The sequence below is a fragment of the Euprymna scolopes genome, chromosome 17 (genome assembly GCF_053919585.1).
Source record: "Euprymna scolopes isolate OS-2025 chromosome 17, ASM5391958v1, whole genome shotgun sequence".
In the NCBI taxonomy this organism is placed as follows: Eukaryota; Metazoa; Mollusca; class Cephalopoda; order Sepiida; family Sepiolidae; genus Euprymna; species Euprymna scolopes.
The window spans coordinates 41587615-41604511 of NC_136498.1; positions in this window are offsets into that span (position 1 = coordinate 41587615).

Genomic DNA, 16897 nt, shown 5'->3' on the forward strand with positions numbered 1-16897 from the left:
TATTTATTATTATTAGCATATTTGGTAATTTTATTAATTTTATTTATATATATTTTTTTAAAATCTTAGCACAATATTAGAAATATTTATCAATTTTGATTTTTATAACGTGTTTCCTTTTTGACTGAATTTAATCGATAGAATTTATATTTCATAACTTTGAATGATTATTCCCGCATTTTAGAGAATATTTTAAACGTCAAATTTATCATAAAAAATTATTTGTTCATCGTGGAATATTTTTTAAAAATATATGAGGTTGCAACGTGATATGTTTTTTTTTATTTCGTTGTAAGGTTACGCTTGTGTTTTCTGTATGACTAAAGGCGTCACGGATGTATCGAGTTTTAAAAAAAGCACTATGGCGCTTATCGCGTTTTGCAACGAAATCGATTTTCGAAAGCCCAAAAAAATTCAAGATGTGTCCAAAATGATGATGGTAGGTGATTGATGCACTGTGAGCGCTATAGCAATGCATACTCAACAAAATTTAAAATTGTGATCATGGCGTTTGGATGCTAACTTTCCGTATGTACATGGGGTGTCAAGTAAAGGACTGGATTTTTTAGCTGCTTTAAATGATAAAATATCAATGCACTTCGATGATATATATATATATATATATATATATATATATATATATATATATATATATATATATATATATATATATATATATTCTAGCATTGTTTGGTCGTAAAATAAGCATAAATATTTATTTTAATTTATACAGAAACTGAGCTATGTGCATGCGAGTATTATGTTTTTCTAAACATTTCACTTGCTGTGCGTAAAAAAAAAGAAAATACTCGAGCTGAGATCGAAACCACAACTAAAAGAGTGAGTCAAGTACGATAACCCTTTGGCTTTATATGACCTCAGAAACCACTTTTCGATTACTACTTATTCTTAACATAATAAATCTGTCATGTGAACAATTCACGCATGCGCATTTCTGGAACGCTTAGCAAACGGATAAAAATCCGACGAACCCCACGTACTAATTTTTCAATTTCGACCCCTTAGTAGTTCGCTTTTGGCAGATAAAAACTGAGAAAACCGATTAATAAGTCTTTCATATGTTTGAATATTCTATATACAAAATGTCATGTCTGTAGATCAAAAATCCGTTGGGTGTATATATATATATATATATATATATATATATATATATATATATATATATATATATATATTATATATAAACATATATATATATATTATATATAAACATATATATAGACACACACACATATATATATATAACTACTGAATTTACTCACATAAAATTGATATACGACAGTATAGATTTATTCGTAAACTTTAAGTATTTACTTCAAAAGTGCTCAATACGTAGGTAGAGCTAGTTAGTAATTTATAAAATATATATGGTGATTAAGCTATATTGAATATTCCGCGTTTCATCCACTCTAGGACTCCTCAAGCTTATTGCCTGAGGAGTCCTAGAGTGGATGAAACGCGGAATATTCAGCGTAGCTTAATCGCCATATATATTTTATAAATTACTAGATTACTATATATATATATATATATATATATATATATATATATATATATATATATATATATATATATACAGGAATCACCACTTATCAATGCCCGAGGTCACTGGAGGATAAGGATTAATTGGTATGCGTTAGTCAATGTGATTATAGCCTAGTAAAATTAAGTAGTGGGAATTTTGTAAATAAGATTACTTAGGGGGGGCGGTTCATCAAGAACTTGTTTACGTTGGACTTGCAAACAATCAGATTGTAGTCAGCTGGAAAGCAGACAATCGGAAGAGAGTTCCACGGGCGTGCAGTTCTAAAACAGAAGCTTTGTTCCTGGAATCTACATTTAGGTTTAGGCACAGATAAAGAGTGTGGGAAATTATTGGTAGTGGTTCAGCTTAACACTTTCCATGAAAATAACGATAAAGTAGAGACAGGCTCCAAAGTCTCTTCTATGGGAAAGAGGTTGCAGGAAAGAGAAAAGAGCATCTCCCACTAAGCTACGAAGTCTATTTTGAACTCGGTCAAGGCAGGATAAGCTGCTTCTCGCAGCTCCTGCCTAGATGTGGCAACAGTACTCCATCGTTGGCCGTCATGGCTTTTATATAGGTAGAGAATTGCATCAGAAATCTACGGGAGCGGTAGAAGGATCCTACCATTTTTCCAGCGACCTTAGCAATGGATTTGATATACCTGTTCCATTTAAGTTCAAGAGTAAAGGTCAAGCCCAGAAGCTTGTTAAAAGATGAAGCTTCCCCAAGACGAGAGCCATTCATTTCAACCGATGCCAGATTTGGTTTTAGATGCATTAAAAGTAACCAGCCACCTCTTTCCTCATTGTATCACATGCTCAAGATCAGAGGAAAACTTGGTTGCTTGCGGTCTTTGATGTGCTACCATAGATTGTAGTGTAGTCAGCATAAATGTCTACGAATGATTTAAGGATGTGATTTGGAAGATCGTTAATGTAGATCAGGAAAAGAATTGGGCCCAGGATGGACCCCTAAGGGACTCCAGCATTAATACTGAGAGGTTCTGATTTCTGTCCATCAACCACTACTCTTATGACGCTATCAGAGAGGTTGAGAATTATCCTCACACACAGACACACACATATTAACACTTTACAATATATATATATATATATATATATATATATATATATATATATATATATATATATACAAAGATTTTAGAGGCTGCCAACGTTAAATTAATGCTCTTCTCTTTCCAAGTTAAAAATGAGTTTCTAAATAAAATCGTGATTATTTCAGCGCGGCAGCACAAATATGTAAGCACAAAAACACTTTTGAAGTAAAAAGCATAGGAATACAAAAATCTCACTTTAGAATTAGGATCAGACGTTGAAAGAAAAGAGAAGCGATAGAAGATTGTGAGGTATTCAGAAAAACAGCAAAGCGGTTAGCATACAATATATCAGAAGGGGGCTCATAGTCAAAACGGAAATTAGAAGTGTACATATAGGTTAAAAGTTAGAATAGATTAAGACGATAGGTAAGGTGTTGGAGAGAGATTAAATAAAAAGAGTGATTTTTTTTTTTAGTTTTAAAATTGTTCTCTAAAGTAAATGCGGTTTTCTAGGAAACGGAGTTATGATTAACCGGATTAGAATCTTTGATAGATGCGAACGAAAAAAGATCATATTGAATATACTAAGTAGAATTAGCTAACATATAATGTAACGTTACTCCATCGCAAGGAAACAGAAGAAAGGAAGATGAAAGAAATTGAACTAGCTTTTCCAGTTTTTTACAAAGGACCTTAATTCCATTTTCCCCGGCAATGTGTAATTTCCCGTGTCTGCTGCGACGTAATCCACGTGTCTCAAACACGTATTGTTCTGAACATGTGCTTTTCCGAACGCCTCTCTTTCTCCGAACATGTCTCGAACACGTGTTTCTCTGAACATCGCTTTAAGTGTATGCTTTTGTTTCCGCTACGGTGTCAAATCGCGCAGTCGGCTTGGTTAGATAGGGTAGTTTTGTTTTAGGGTTCTTCTTTGAGAATGATTGTAAATGGTTCGCAATTCTGGCCTTCATCGGGAAGGAGGATATGTATGTATCTATGTATGTATTATAGGGCTTGTGCGCAGTGTATCTAGAGGTACTTCATTTATCTGGGGGTGGCCTGACTTTCTATATTCAGGTTCTGTGGAGCTTATACTTATCTGCTGTGTGGTCAGTTGTTCAGATTGTGTACTATTGCTTATTGGGTTATGTGGATCCTCTCTGGTGTAACTGGTACTATAGTTTTCGGCTCTCAGGTTATTAGTTGTCGTATTAGGCGGGAGTTCTGTTACTGTACATGAATATATGACGTCTGGGTGTACGCAGTCATTCTCCAGTGGGCAGCTATTTGGGTCGTTACTATTGCAGTTTGGTTGGGCTAGACTAGGGTTGCCATTAATTATTTTCTGCGCTGATTCTGTTTTTTGTTATTATTAGTGCTTATAATAGTTTGTGCTACATTAGGCATAGTTTAGAAGGATAATTTAATGGAGTTTGTATAGGATCGTGCTGTATATGTGAGGATGCTTGAAAGAATCTTCTACTGATTTAAAGAATTCTTTTGTGATATCAGTTTGGACGTTATTATTATATGGGGGTTGAACTAAATATTTGACTTTCTTCTGTTCCGTTTTTGGGGGGTGTCTGTTCAACTTGTATGAGCTTTTCATTGTTAGGAGTATTTGGCATATGATACTTATTATTCGATCTTGCCTTATTATTTGGCCTAATATATATATATATATATATATATATATATATATATATATATATATTAGTGATGGAAGGATTCCAATATTTTCTCGATTCCGATACAATTACAGATTCCGTACTAAATTCCCGATTCTGATTCCGATCCTTTATAAATCTCTAAATATTTAACCATAGAGTTGTTATTTTCCACGATTTCCGTAAAAAAAACACATGTTAAATATGTAGATATTTTCCTACACGTAAAAGTACACTTCTGGAGAATTATCTATATATTTTATCTTTACTTGTATTTTAAAATTAATAAATATTTATTATTTTATCGTTAGTACCAGCAATGGAAGAGTTTGCTTTGAACAAAATCAAATAAAAAAGACAACGAAAAGAATCGTTTTGGCATCGGAAAATAGACACCAATTTGTCGATTTCGATACCGATTCCGATACATCAAAATTTATCGATTTTTCCGATTCCGATTCCGATTACGATTAATCATCACAACACGAATATATATATATACATATATATATATATATGTGGGTGTGTGTGTGTGTGTGTATAATTTCTTTGTAAAGAAGCATTTACAAATAAAAGTTTATAAATTGATAAAAATTCTTTTCTCATTTCTTTGATTATTTCCTTTTCAAGATTCCATGCCTTTCCGATTGCCATCATCATTGGAGAGGGTGACGGTGGCGTAATTATACTGAGATCTATTTGGTTGTCTTTTTGGGATTTTTACGGTGAGGATTGACAATTTGTATTAATTGGATTTATCGGATACTACTCCCATGTTGTATGTTATTCTTACGACGTTTAGGGTAATGTAAAGCTCTATTTCCCAAAATGCATACAAGAATTTCCCAGATGTACAGGTGAAGCAACGGATGAACTTTTCAAGTCGTAATCAGTTTTAACTGGCAGTCTTTGGGGGGGGGCTGAAGATTTAATCAACAGAAAAGAATAAAATTAAAGCTACAAAAGACCTCAATTCCGGCATGGCTGACGGAATAATCGATTAAGTAGAATGTTCGGTTCTTATATTTTGTATGCATTTCCGAGTTTTACAAAACGTACCTGAAGAATGTTGGAGCTTACAGGTGAGAACAGATGTCTGAATAAAAACACATTGTTGTGTTGGTGTATTTTTTTTTATTATTGATGGGCCACGGGAGCGATTGGAAAATAAGGAATAAAGCAAGAATCGCCAACCAGTGATTCGCGACGCTGTGGCAATAGAGCGTGTAAGCTTGTTAAAATAGCTTAGTATAACACAAATGTTATTATATTAAGTACACTTTTCAAGCTCTTGCATTGTTTGTTTGGGCGCAAAGTCATATTTCAATTCATGATAGATTTACATGTCCTTGTTCCATTTGCTTCTAACTACATGTGTGAGGCAGGATTTTCTATTCTTATCAATATAAAAACAAAAAATAAAAATATATTGAACGGTAGAGTAAGGGAGTTCGCCACTTACCAAGTTCGGAGTTTAACGAGTGTGCGGGAGTCACCTGGAAAACAACGTAGTAATCGTTAGTAATGGAAATTGGGTATAATTTGATTAGTTAGGGGCCGACTTGATAAGAACTTGGTTACATTGGATATGAAGACGACCATATTGTAGTCACCTGGAAATCAGGCCAACGGAACAGAGAATAGTTCACGAAAAGAAGTTTTGTTCATGGAATATGCGTTTAGACTTATGCACAGATGGAGTGTGGAGGAAATTGGTGATAATTTTAGTCAGTCGAAGATATTTTGTAGAAAGTTTGGCGAGAGGGAACCATGAATAAAAGCTCAGACGAGCACTTGCCATGAAAATAACGACATGGCACAAACAGGTTTGCAACGCCTCTTCTGTGAGAAAGAGTTTACAGAGAAGAAAAAAAGGGCATCATTTACTAGATTTCGAAGCCGGTTTTGAACTCTGCCAATGCATGATGCGGTGAGGATCTAATGTATAGATGTGGCAACACTTCTCCAGCTTAGTACATATTTGGCTCTTATACAGAGGAACACGTTTATGCAAGTTTTAATGCAGTTGAGAACTGCTAACAAGAAATAATTTATTATGAAAATTCACCATGCCATAAAGGAAACAAATTAAAACATACATATTTTGGAAATCGAAAAATTGATTAAATAATTCACACCAAACAAATGTTTACCACAATATCTTATATTATGGCGATTCATGCTTTGTTTTGTTTGTTTGTTTGTTTGTTTTTGTTGTTGTTGTTTTTTGCGTCGATTAAACGAGAACCAAGTTTCTCTTTGAATAAGAAATTACTTTCTCATGTAGAGATTTTATTTCATTTCAAATCCAAATAAATATCAAATGATCTTACAAGCAAAATGTTAGCGAGGAAAAAAAAATCTGTGTATTGATTATTTTTGAAGAAGTAAAAAACCGCTAAGAAAATGATCAATGAATGTTGATCAATTCAAACATTCGGAAAGAAATAACAATGCTCTTCAAACAATCGCTGCCACATTTCCTTTTAATCAGTATCTTTTGAAGTAATAGCTTTCATTCTTAGTGTATTTATGCGAACCAAATCCACGTAAATATCATGGAACAAACACAACTGCTAAACGTGTTGCTTTTCTGTGCATGGAAATCGCATCCTTGCTTGACAATAAATGACAATTTACAATAACAACCGATACAATGCACAATTATGCGCATATTTTGATATTTTGAGTTTTATTATCAGATTTGGATTTTTAACAATAATTATTTATCATTTTACCATTGGAACCATCAATGGAAAATTAAGTTTAAAAACTAAAAGAATTAGTTTTCTAATCTGTAAAGAAACAACATGTCCCGATGTATAATAGAATATTAATAGAGATTAGGATATTCCTAAATTCTGATTTTTCGCTTCCCGATTCCTATTAATAGTCCAAAATAAAAGGTCCTGGATATGACCTTAAACTATATCCGATGGTGAGGCCCCAGTTTGCGGGCTTTGGGATTGTGGAGCCACTCTTTAATTACCATTGCTCAGGTCCACTCTGACCCGGAATGGTTGAACCGGCTTGAAAAAAAAGATAAATATATTCTATCAATTTTTTTTTTCTTCAAAATCACTGGATTCGGCAGTAAATAACCTGAAAAGTGTTGAGATGCCGTAAAATAAAAACAACCAAACCAAACCAACCAAAGTAAAATTCCAATAAATATATATGTGAGTAAGTGATAGTGTTACACATGATATTTTATTTGCATTTGACAATGGGAAAATATCTTCATGCAAAATATAAAACTATATAAAATGATAAGTGTGAATAATAATAATAATAATTATTATTATTATTATTATTATTATTATTATTATTATTATTATTATTATTATTATTACGAGCAGCCATCAGCATTTGGTACACAAAAAAAAAAAAATATTTTTCATGAAAGTAATAAATATGAAACCGTAGCGAAAACAGTACGCCATTCACAGGTCTTTGCAATGTTCATATTTTGTCTCCCCCCAGAATGGTAAACATAACAATATTCTTAGAAAAATGAACGTCGGCATGGTTACCTCTTTTGGAGCAATTACTGGTTTATGGCACCAAGTTTTCATTTCAAAACGAAATACTTCTAAACCTGCAAAATATAACTAAGATAAATAGTAAAATCCCACATACCAAAATTCAGATTTTATTCGTATACGCATATAAGATAGTGTTAATTTTGATTGCCGTGCACATGCGGAGAAGAAATTTCGTGCCTGTTATAATGTACTTGATGTTATGCAGTGTATGGACTGTTATGTTCGAACGATTAGTTGTTTCTGTAGATGATATATTTTCTTTAATATCACTATGGCAATTAAATATAAATATGATCATATATTTTCTGAAAAATATTTAATATCATATTCAGAATATAAGGTGTAATGTGTGCTTTGGGATGATGTGTAATTTCGGATTGTATATCAGTAATCTCTTATTATACGTTGATATATAATCATTTCCATAGCCAAACAACGTCACAACTCATAAGAGACATGACAGCCAATAAACTAAAAGTCCAAAACTCAAGTTTCGTCCTCATTGGAATCATCAGTTCAGCACATCCGAATTCGTGCGAAAGTCGAGTCTTGGACTTCCGGTTTATTGGCTGTTATGGCTCTTGTAAGCTGCGACGTTATTTGACTGTGGAAATAATTATATTGTCTTTCATATTCTAAAAATTATGCATATATATATATATATTATTACTTTTTATTATTATTACTATTATTATTATTATTATTATCATCATCATTATTATTATTATTATTTATGAACATAATATTGTGTGAATCTATTTTCAGTATTTATTTAACAGTAGCCAATACGTCGGTACATTTTGGAAATATATATCGCAATTAAGCTGCACGAAATTTTCCGCGTTTAGTCCTCGTAAGAATTCGCCAGGCTGTTGCATGGTTACGTACTGAGTTTGCTAGTTAGAATAGTTGTAAATTAACCACCCCTTTATTGCGCGTTTATCAGGTAGAAGTTCTCTTGACCAATAATTTGTTCGTTATTTGGAATTTGAATAGAGAAGAAAATTTTCTGTTTGTAAGAAAGTAGGGTACATTTAATCATCATGTGTTTTGATACGTTATCTTACATTTTTGTTTATACTAATTATTGATTTATTTATTATTAAAATCATCACTATTTTTATTGTTCTTATTATTTTATTCACATTTATTTATTACGTATTAATAGCCTGACAAATATTCATCGGACATACGCGCGGAAAATTTAGTATAGGCTAATAAATATGTTGGTGCAAAAATAATGTCGTTTTTTGTGGTTCAACAACATTATTTTGCACCAATCTAATATATATATATATATATATATATATATATATATATATATATTACACATGAATCACCATTTATATATATATATTACACATATTACACATGAATCACAACTTATCAAGGCCTGAAGGCCATTCGAGGATAAAGGTTAATGGGTATACATTAGTCAATGTGATTATAGAGTAGTAAATATAAATCGTGGGAATTTTGTAAATTGGATTACTTAGGGGGGACGGTTCATCGATAACTTATACGTTGGACATGAAGACAATCAGATTGTCGTCAGCTGGAAAACAGGCAATCGTGCAGTTCTAAGAAAGAAGCTTTGTCCATTGAATCTGCATTTAGGTTTAAGGACAAATAAAGAGTGTGGGAAATTATTGATATTGGTTTTGGCTAGACGACTGTTTTTCGTGAAAGTTTGGTGAGTGGGGATCATAGATTGCTCAGCTGATATATATATATATATATATATATATATATATATATATATATATATATATATATATATATATATATATGAGGGGTTGCGCACATCTCTACTATTATATAAAATGAACTTTATGTGTCTGTTTGTCTGTGAGTTTGTTCCTTATGGACTCAAAAACATATATATATATATATACATATATATATATATATATAATGTTTACAGGTGGGTGAATGTACTTGCACATATACATGTATGTATGGAAGCTATTTTAAATGAAATATATCAATTTTCAACTAAATTTGCTGATGTAAATGTTTATTTTATCGAAGTAAATTGAACTATACAAACGGAAGCATGTTTAAACATTGATGTTTTAGGTGTTCGGCTATATATAATAGAAAATTTAATTTTTTTCTATTGTCATGTGTAGACTCTCTTCGAAGTAGGTTCATTTCACAGTCAGATTTCGGCGCGGTTTTCTTGATATGTGTTGGTTAATAGAAATTCTTGTGTGCAGGGCGTTTGCTCAGTTGGTAGAGTGATTGGCTTGCATGCAAGAGGCTCGTGTTTCGAATCCTGAGTTCGGATGTGTCTAACTGATGAGCCCAAATGAGGGCGAAACTCGAGTCTTGGACTTCCGGTTCTTTGACTGTCATGGCTCTTGTGAGCTGCGACGTTGTTTGGCTGTGGAATTTATTATATATATATATATATATATATATATATATATATATATATATATATATATACCTACTTTAGCTTAATTATATAACAGTTTTTCTCTTTATCGATTCAGATAGTATAAACTTTTGAAAAAAAAATCTACTGAAGCCGTAGAAAGGAATATGCCTCTGTATTATTGTCACTCGGTAAGCTAACCGGGTCGCTGTATCCATTGTGCCCCCCGGGTAGCTATGCGTACTTATGTTTCGATCAATTCATCAAACGGACCAGAATGTTTCTCTTCTCGCTCCCTTCCTCTGAACTATGATTCTCTTCAATGTCCGACCTCATTCACGCGATTACCAATGATTTCAACCTCACTCATTTAATATGGCCCTGCTATCATAACCACGGCCACATCAGACGCTGCAGTGTCTATGATTTATGAGTGGGGTCATGTTTTGTTGGCAAATATAAACAACTTAGTTCCCTTCCGAAAACGAGAGATCTAATCAGGCTTCATAGTCGGTCCGCATCCGAGAGCAACAATCTCATTACTCATGTCTGCCTTACTAATGTCGCGAATTGCTAAACCCACATGGCTTCCGAATTCCATTTCGAGTCTATTATGTCGAGCCATTTCTCTTACTTTTAATATAGAAAAGAATATATCACGCTAAATATGAAATATAATAATAATAACGATTATAATAAGGATACTAATAACAGCAATAATAATAACGAAGAAAACTGAAACTGTACAATCAGAAGTTACCCTTCACACACACACACACACACACACATCCAAAAAAATCGACATCAACTGGCAGCATACGAAATACTCGTGATGGGTCGAGGAGGATAGAAAAAACTGAGGAGTGAAAGCACTAACCTGACCTCCACTTGATTAATATGAAGAGCATCGGAATTTGTTGGAGGCTTATTGTCACCCAAATTCTAGTGATGATTAATGGTTACTGCTAGCTGTTGCGATCATGCAAATTCATTTCCTAAGTTTATCGAAAGAGGTAGAGAGTATTGGCAATCTGGGTAGACTTCAGGGAACACCATTGGTTGGTGTCAGTGATGAATATCTGATGATGACCTATGTGAGAACTTCTAGTTAGTAAGAACCGGCTTTCAACTGGCACCATACCAAATAGTGTAGAAAGGCCGAGGATGATGAAGGACTTAGGAGAGAAGCACTAACCAAACTTCCACTGGATAAGCGCGAAGACAACTGTAACCTTAGGAAAGCCTATTGCCACACAAATATCAGTGATTACCAATAATCATTGCGAGTAAGAAGTCAATAGCAAACAGCGATGATTCAAATTCATTAGAAGAGGCGTAGAATACCGGAAATCTGAGAAAAATAATAATAATAATAATAATAATAATAATAATAATTTTTGTCTTTTCAATGTTCTAAAGCCGCCTAAAAGTCGCTTATTTTTCGGATATCTGTATTAGCCCTCCATTTTAGAATTCACTTGTCACTAATTTTCGTTTTGCCTTCTGTATTTAAGGATATATTTCTTTTATTTATTTATAATACTAGCTTGGGTACCCGGCGTTGCCCGAGTAGTCGGAGGTGTGTGTGTTGGGTAAAAAAAAGTAGTAGTAGGAAGGCAGGCTCGAACCCGTGACGTGAAGGTGGAAAAGAAAGTGGAGGTGTGTGTAAAGATGTTGGTTGAGCAAAAAAAAAAAAAAATGGAAAATTGCGAGCGCAAAAAAAAAGTGGTAGAAGGCAGACAGACTCGAACCCGTACCGCGTAGGAGGAAAAGAAAGTGAAAAAATAAAAAACGTGACACGTTAGCTGTTGGGCCCTATCGCAAAACTGGAAGTGATACGGATCTGGTGAAAATCCGTCGCCTCTGTCGATAGTTTTTGCGAGTCATACAAACATACATACAAACAGACAAGTTTGATGTATTTATAATATTATTTATTTTAATTTCATATTTTATTTTTTAGTTGGTGTTTTGTTATTTGTTTAGTTATTCAATTTGTCCTCGTATTTTATTTTTCCCTGTGTATGAATGGAAGCGAAAAATTCTCTAATTGCTAAGGGAACAAAAAGTAAATGTCATCCTCTCCCCTCTGACCTTTCACCACGCATGGGCGTAGTGATCCAGCAAACCCGAATAGACACCAGTTGAAAACGTTACTTGTAACTAACGAACAGTTGGCTAAAAAAGGTAGCATATCTCTCTCTCTCCCTCTCTCCGTCTCTTTCTCTTTCTCTCTCTCTCTCTCTCTCTCTCGCTCTCTCTCTCTCTCTCTTTCTCACATACAAAAAATGTCATGGTGGTATTTTCAAAAGAATGCTGATTTAACAGCATTGAACTGATCGGTTATTTATTGAATTTAATTTCGTAGTTTATTTTTCCGTGTGTATACATGAACGCAAACCACTCTCTAAATAACGATGGAAAAAAGTAAATGCTACCATCTTTTCCCATCTTGTAGCATACGAGACCCTTTAAGAGGGCGGCTATCTTCAACCTTTTTATATTTCAAAATGTAAGTTCTCTATGTATACTAAGTACAATATTTAATTTTCCCTTTATTTGTGCATCGAAATGCCTGTTCATGTCTTTTATATACGTGTGGTAGTAGATCTTACATCACACCTAACCTTGCTTGGGGTTGCCACAAACACCACAATATAAACAATGTTTGAAACAAATATCAGAAACTATGGGACTCAGAAGAAAGATATGGGGGTCTTAAACGGCAGGTGCTCCTTCGCTTGCCAGCATTGAAGACCTGCTCGTCATCCTGCGAATGATGGTTTTTCTTCAAATTTTAGAAACAAGAAAACTACAGACGCTAGAGGGAAGATATTTCTACATTAATTTATATGCGCTTTTCCTCAACAAATAATACAAATTATGGCGTGAACACGGAAATGATATTAGTGGAATTGTGCTCATTATCTTACGACATAATGCCATTAATAATAAACGCATCAGCATTTGAAGTCGCTAAAAGCCAACATCGGACAGGTTGCCTACATAGATAGCTGAGTCAAAGTAGCGAGGCAACTCCCATGAGTTTACGTTCGTATAACAAAAGACAACGACCGAATGTCTATTATGCAAAACAGGCTCGGACGAGTAAATCATGATGTAGATGGGCGAAAAAAAAGTTAATTTATAAATATTAATTTCCTATCGTTCTACATCGTTCTAGTGAGTCGCAAGACTAGGAAGGTGAAATGCACTTGCTCCATCAGGTTCCCCTTTGTTAGAATTTGCTGCTACATTAGGGACTACTAAAATAAATATCAACATAGATGCAGGGGCTAGTCTTTCTATTTTACGACGTTTTTTTTCTGTAAATGGAAACATCTTGTAAACAGATCCTGTACATATCTCTACGAGCGGAGAGTAATTAAATCATATGGGAAAACAAATTTAGACATGTGAATCCCTTGTTTAAGATCTTTCCAACGCACTTTTGTTATCGCTTATGTCGCCAACCCGTTATAAGGATTTCACTTCTTAAACAAATTTGATATAACTGTACATTACAAGAACAGATTCCTCCGTGACGAAATAACAAAACGAAAGGCAAAAATAGAAACAGTAAGAGAAACTATGTGCATAATAATTAATAGATTAGACATAGCTGAAAACGTCTGCGACATAATAAACAAATATAATAGTGTGGTCCTCTTCGGAATGATACAGGTATGAACTGTGGTTGAGCTTATCATAGAATTGGCACGGAAAGTCATCTACCGGTCTTTGCAAAAGATATGCAACTTTTGGGGCTAAACTTAGATGGAGCGTATACAAAATTTAAGAACTTACTAAATACAGGGGTGACTCAACCTTCATGAACTTACTAAATATAGGGGGGACTCAACCGTAGTGAGTAGGCATTCACACTGCACTTAGTCTAGAAATCGAATGGTTGATGTTGAGCTGGCGGTTATTTTTGTGCTCTTAATAATATTACCAAAACAGACTTCTATCTGGTACCCAACATTAATTCATTAAGCGCGCAGTTTATTAATAAATAAGTATATTTGACTTCTGTATCACCAAATCAAAGTTCATAAAAGGATATGCCTAAGAAAGTCGTGGCTATTATCTTATCTATTAATTAAAATACATGTCGTATGGTTTGTAAAATGATGTTGTTACATTCTAGTAGTAGATTTATATTTCCTGAGTTTTCACGTAAGCAAAAATATTCAAGAACTTGGAACTTTCCAAGTACCGAAAAATTCGACGAGCTGACATAGGTTTTAAAGTTATATATAATAGGAGATCCTGAACCCCGGTGAAAATAGATTCATCAGACTATAAAAGACGCTAGAAAGCGGTAACCAGGTGAGTAGTAAGTTAGTCTTGACTCTACGTCATGCAAGATACGTTCGAGTGTCAATATCGTATTTGTTACATTGTACCGTTTTACAATAAACTTGTTATAACTCATCCTGTGTGTTGATTCTCATTATTTTCTACTGAATATATTCCCTTCTGGGATGTGTACTAAGGGATGACAAGTTTTTATCGTAAATTAAATGCTAACTTTTTGTCATAGTGTCATTTTTTAAAGACAATCATCATTTTTAAGATTTGAACATTTTTTAAACATCATTTCCATGGCAACCATTTATTTTCTTTGATATTTGAAAAATCTGAAGGGGGCCAATATAATCTCTATGTAAACATATTATAATAATAATAATAATAATAATAATAATAATAATAATAATAATAATAATAATAATAATAACAAGTTGATGTCAAAATATATTAACTATCTCATTTCTAATTATATCTATTCAAAGGGTTTGTTTTACGACGTCTGCAAATATTAGATATGACGACGTTGAGTCAAACCCCGAATTTATTATACGGTTAAAACAATGTCGCAAAGTACGTACATATACAAACGTGTCTTTTTCTCATCAAATCTTCCTTGAATTTTATATATAAGATCGGATGTCTTTCTGCTTCTTATAAAATCAGTTATTTCTATCGCTCTAAACATTTTCGCCCACCTGAACCTATTCTCTACATGTTCAAGTCTGTTTTCAGACCTTATATAAAGTACTGTTGTGCTGGTGGATCTCTGACCAATTTTAGGGTTTTCGGTAAGGTGCACAAACGTATCTGTAATTTAACACTCCCCATTCTTCTAAATCTTCTACAATCTTACCGGATGTTGTTAGTCTCAGTCTTTTTTTTATTAATACTATCACGGCATATGTTGTTCACGACTGTTTTATTTATTTCCTACGTTATTTGCTCTATCTCGTTTGATTCGTTTTTCTAGTGGTTTTCATCATTTCACTCATGTGATACCTCATTGTATTACAGCTTACTATTCCAGTAGCTTCTTCCCAAGATTGCAAATTTATGGAACTCGCTTCCTGATGACTGTTTCTCTTTTTACATATAGCCTTAGTCTTTTTACAGACGAGGGCCATGTGACATTTTCTGCCTTTGCGATAATCAGATTATGTTCTTGTTAGTTCCTTATATTAAGTGGCTTCTCGTCTTGTTTGGAGCGAATTCCACTAAAAACGTAATTTTCCTAAAGATTAACTTGTCTAGACAAAGAGCGAGTTAATGGTTTGAAAGACAGGCTGATAAACAAGAGGATAAATGAATGAAAGATTACTTTGAGCATGTTTTGAGATTTAATTAGATGAAAGCGAATCGATAACTGGTTTTAATTAGAAAACGAAGTGTTGGAGACAAAAGTACAAAACATAAATGAATCATTTCCTAATCTTGACAGTCTTGAAACAAAGCCAAAACCAACGGACATTTTAACCTTTGGACATCACAACATTTATTCTTTTCGAAACGGATCGAATTTCATGGAAGCTATTTAGAAATTTCCTCTTTCCGTTCTATGTTTTCAATCGTAGTTGCTTAGTTGGTATGTTTTAACACGATGGACTTGAAATGCACTTGAAGCTGAAGAAATTATACTGATGGTACTCCTATATGAAGTTTGTCACTAAAACGAAGAATTTTCTTATTTGGCAATATCTGATTTTAATTCAAATTAATAAAACAACTTCAAAATTGTTTTTTACACAGGAATCACCACGTATCAAGGCTCGGAGGCCACTCAAGGCTAAGGGTTAATGGGTATACATTAGTCAATGTCATTATAGCGTAGTAAATATTAGTGGAAATTTGGTAAATTAGATTACGTGAGGGGACGGTTCATCAAGAACTTGTTTACGTTGGACTTAAAGACAATCAGATTGTAGTCAGCTGGAAAGCAGGTAATCGGGTGAGAGTTCCACATGCAAGCGGTTCTAAGAAAGAAGCTTTGTTCATGGAATCTACATTTAAGTTTAGGCGCAGATAAAGAGTGTGGGAAATTATTGATAATGGTTTGGGCTAGATGAGTGTTTTTCGTGTAAGTTTGGCGAGAGGGGACTATAGATTGAAGCTCAACTTAGCAGTTGCCATGAAAATAAGGATAAAGCAGAGGCAGGTTCGCAACGTCTCTTCTGTGGGAAAGAGGTTGCAGGGAAGAGAAAAGGGTATCCCCCACTAAGCTACGAAGTCTATTTTGAACTGTCGAGGCAGGATAAGATGCTTCTAGCAGCTTATCCTGCCACGATGTGGCAACAGTACTCCATCATCGGCCAAAACTGGCTTTTATATAGCATCAGGAGTGATATACAAGTTGACAGCTTATCTTATGCAGTTTTTTATCACCTGAACATC